The sequence below is a fragment of the Hipposideros armiger genome, unplaced genomic scaffold (genome assembly GCF_001890085.2).
Source record: "Hipposideros armiger isolate ML-2016 unplaced genomic scaffold, ASM189008v1 scaffold_103, whole genome shotgun sequence".
Taxonomy (NCBI): domain Eukaryota; kingdom Metazoa; phylum Chordata; class Mammalia; order Chiroptera; family Hipposideridae; genus Hipposideros; species Hipposideros armiger.
This window is the reverse complement of record NW_017731453.1, coordinates 1,951,750-1,956,072: the sequence shown is the minus strand read 5'-3', so window position 1 is coordinate 1,956,072 and position 4,323 is coordinate 1,951,750. Positions and strand designations below refer to the sequence as shown.

The 4,323-nt window shown below is 38.3% G+C and overlaps 1 non-coding gene across 1 annotated transcript; it reads left to right on the top strand.

Annotated features, from left to right (window-relative positions):
* Positions 1-304: 304 nt before the first annotated feature.
* TRNAI-GAU (transfer RNA isoleucine (anticodon GAU)) lies at positions 305-378 on the top strand. The gene has a single exon. It is a non-coding gene; the product is annotated as a tRNA-Ile (tRNA).
* The last annotated feature ends 3,945 nt before the right edge of the window (positions 379-4,323 follow it).

Sequence of the window (4,323 nt, the reverse complement as noted above, 5' to 3'; positions counted from 1 at the left end):
AAAAAAAAAAGAATAGCTTAAGTGAACCTTTAAGAAAGAGCAAAGGAGAATGACACTGAAGGCGATCCAGAGATCATCACAGGCTCATGAGGCAAAACCTGTTTTCTACTAAGTCTCAGAAATTCCAGAGGGTGGGACCCCCCTCCTCAGTTTCAGAGGGCCAGGCCACCCCCACATAGCTGAAGGGGAAGGGTTGCCCTGCAGGACCATGGGAGTAACTCCACTCCAATGGATCTGGAGGGCAGAACATGGAACCAAAGAGGATAATTCTTGAGCCTTAAGATCTAATGGGGGGAGGGAGTGTGACCCATTAGCTCAGTTGGTCAGAGCATGGTGCTGATAACACCAAGGTTGCTGGTTCGATCCCCGCATGGGCCACTGTGAGTTGAGCCCTGCCTAAAAGAGTCAATTATGTCATCGTAGCATGAAAGCAATGTGTAACCAATGACCATGGCTGTTCCCCAATAAAATTTTTTAAAAATCTAATGGAATTTACCTTGCTAAGTTTTGGACTTGCTTGGGAACTGTCTCCCCTTTCATCCTTCCAATTTCTCCCTTTTATAATGGAAATGTCTATCCGATGGCTGTCCTACCACTGTATTTGGGTGGTTTCACAGGGTCACAGTTGAAGAGAAAGTTTGCCCCAGGATGAATCACACCTGGAGTCTCATCCATATCTCATTTAGATTTAGATGATATTAAGATGAGACTTTAGACATGAGAGTTGGGGCTGGAGTGAGTTAAAATTTGAAGAGCTCTTGGGATGTAGTTTGCATGTGAGAAGGACATACATTTTGAGGGGCCAGGACACAATGATATGAACTGAATGTTTCTGTCTCCCCTGGATTCATTTGTTGAAAATCTAACCACCAGTGTTGCTGTATTTGGAGATGGGACCACTAAGGAAGTAATTAAGGTTAAATGAGGTCGTAAGGGTGGGGCCCTTCTCTGTTACAATTAGTTTTTTTTTAAGCTGAGCCATCCTGCCACCTGTTGACAGCTCAGCAGCTGCTCCGCTCGGGCCGGGAATCAAACCGCTGTTGCTCAGAGCTCAAACTCTTGAGCGAGCTCTTAACCAACTGAACCACTTGGCCGGCCCTTACAATTAGTATTTTTATAAGAAGGGACAGCAGAGTGCATCAGTGCATCTCTGTCTCTTTCTCCCCATGCTCATGCATCAAGGAAAGGCCTTGTGAGGACACAGCGAGGAGGAGGACATCTGCAAGACAGGAAGAGAGCTCTCACGAGAAACCGAATCAGCCAGAATCTTGATCTCAGACTTAAAGCCTCCAGACACGTGAAAAAATGAATTTTTATTGTTCAAGCCACCTAGTTTATGGTATTTTGTTATGGCAGCCCAAGCAGACTAACACAGTTGCTTATGTCTGGGGTGGGGTGGGGGGCGGGGAACTAACAGGTAACATAGGAAATGGTGACTGCTAATGAGTACATGATTTCTTTTTGGGGGTGAAAAATGTTCTAAAATTGATTGTGTAATGGTTGTATCATGTACTTTAAATGGGTGAGTTATATAGTATGTAAACTACATTTCAATAAAGCTGCCAATATAAAAAGTTAAATTATGTATACACGTATTTTATTCTCAACAAAGTTTCCTGAATTTTTTCTCCTAAATTGTCCTACAGCCTACTTCAGTTTTGAATACTGAAGCCTACTATTGGTGTGCATTTTATTTTGCTCACCTTAAAAAAAACCCAACAAATTATCTTTAATTTATTTTTTCAATCCACAAAGAATGGGAAACATACAAAAACTATTAAACTCTTCAAAGTAGAATAAATTAACGAAGAACTAGTGATGTTTTGCTCTCTATCATTTGGAAGAATTCATGTAAATGTTTTTGGAAACTTCCTATCCTTTGGAATGTTAAATTTTCTATCTGAGATGGATAATTTTCCACAAGAGTGTTTCATTGCTCAATTATCAAATTACATAGCCATGTTCTTGAATTGACAGAAATTGCATTTTGTTTAATAAATTATTAGGATTTATCTTGCCCATTTTCCTTGAAATTCACAGATATGCTTTACATGTAGATAGAAGATATGTTTCATCAAAGACTTATCTATTCTATAGTCTACTGGAAGTCTAAACTCTGAAATTAATTTTCTTCTTATTTTTGCTGGAATTTTATGTATTTTCCTCAACATTTTATTCAGTGACCCAAATAACTTTCTTTTATATCCTTCTCAAGGCCTTTTTTATTTTTCCTTTTTGTTCTTCATATATATTTTTAAAAATTTTCTTTCTATAATAACTTCTGGAAGAAAATAATAGTTCAGTATTTTTACTTAAAATTTATAATATTTAAAAAAATACATATAGAAAACAACACTAAATTTCAGTAATAGTTAAATTTTATATTAATTTCAATAACAAAGAAAATACCCACAACTGTTAATAGGTTATTAAAAAGAATCTCTAATTTATATATATGTACTATAGTTTATTAACACTAATGCATATTATTTATTAAATAGTAATTCATGTCATAATGAAGGTAATTTTTTATTTAAATTAATGGCATGGTAATATCATCTGATACAGTAAACAACTGGCCAATGATATGAAGTGAATCCTGTCTCAAATTCTGATTAAATATGAGTTAAGTGCAGGAATTTGTATTTTAATACACTTTGCAGGCCAGTCTCATCTGTAACAAGGGTTGAATTACCACAGAACTAGGTTGGTGATGCTAAACTGTCGTATGTGTTCTGGATTTATGGGACTTTCCAAATGAAAATTATAATTTGGAGCAGTTTATGAAGCTGTCAGTTTCAGGAACACACACACTAGGCATTTTATTTTAGCACACAAACATTACCTTTATATTTTAGAGGTATTCTATCATGTATTTTCTACCTCATCACATGGCTGAATTTAGAATGCTTAAAAGTGGACCAGCAAACCACTAAACGTTTGTCTCTGTTTATGAGTTTTTGTTTGTTCTTTACCAGAGAGATAGGGGGGAGGGGAAGAGGGAGGTATGAAAGGGTAAAGGAAGGTCAAATATATAGTGACGGAAGGACAGTTGACTCTGGGCGGTGAACACACAATGTGACATATAGATGATGTATTATAGAAAGGCACGCTTGAAACCTATATCATTTTGTTAACCAATGTCACCCCAATACATTTAATTAAAAAAAAGTAGACCAGCGAAGACTAGGAAGGGCTGGCCTGTGAAACCAGGAGATCCAGTTATAAGTGCTAGAAACCAGGAAGAGGGTTTAGGTTTAGTCAAATATTTCAACTACCTACTATGTGCCAGGCACCAAGTATTCACAGTAGTAAATGCACTGAATGTGGAATTAGAAGTCCTGGGTTTGCATCTAAATTCCTATACTGACTTGCTATGAACCAATGGGTGTAACAGTGTAATAATTAAGAGAGACGCAGCTGGAATAGATGACTTCAAGTTCAAATGCTGGCTCTATACTGCTTTGGCAAATTGAATGACTGCTACGTGCCTCTGCCCCACCTGTAAAATGGGTATGAGGAGAATCATAGTACCCACTTTATCCAACTGTTACAAGGCTCGGACGGGATGACATGCATAAAACTCACAGATCAATGTTCAGTGCATTCTGCCCAATGTTAGCTTTAATTACATTATTGCCATGTATTTAATATTGGAATAAGATCTTCCCTCCTCCTTGGTTGCTGTCAGCGTTACATGATACGTTTACACATTCACTTGCCAAAGTGTTGCCGGACGAGGAAAGGGTCCTCGTATCCGCGGTCCTGTTCTTCCTGCCTACGGTAACAAACGTTCCTTAGGTCCAGTTTATATAGTGGGCATCATTCAAGACAGAATGTTTCTATATCAACTTGATTCAGAAACACCCTCTAGAAGCTTAAAATCTGGTAGGGGAGATAAAATAAGTACATACACTGGTAGAACACATTATAGAAAGGCACTGAGAGCTAAAACAGGTCCAGATGACACTTCATGAGTTCAGGGAAAGAAACGAACACTTCCCACTGGAGCTATCAATAGGGGCTTGATGGATGTGTTAACATTTACTTCAGGACCTAAAAGGAAGCCAGGGTTTGGAGATGAAAAATATGGAGGGAAAGACAAAGCCATTCCTGGCATCAGGCCGTGTGAGGAAAAGTATGAAAGGACATCTTGGCTCTCACAGAAAAACGTTCATATCCATGATCGCTTTTGAAGACGAATGAGAAACCAGGGTGTTGCACAATAATTTTTGCAAGAGCGCTTAGGCCTGTTCATGAAGCATGCTCAGATAGTAACAGCATGTTGTCAACCCAGACCTAACCCAGTTTGCCTTTGTTAAC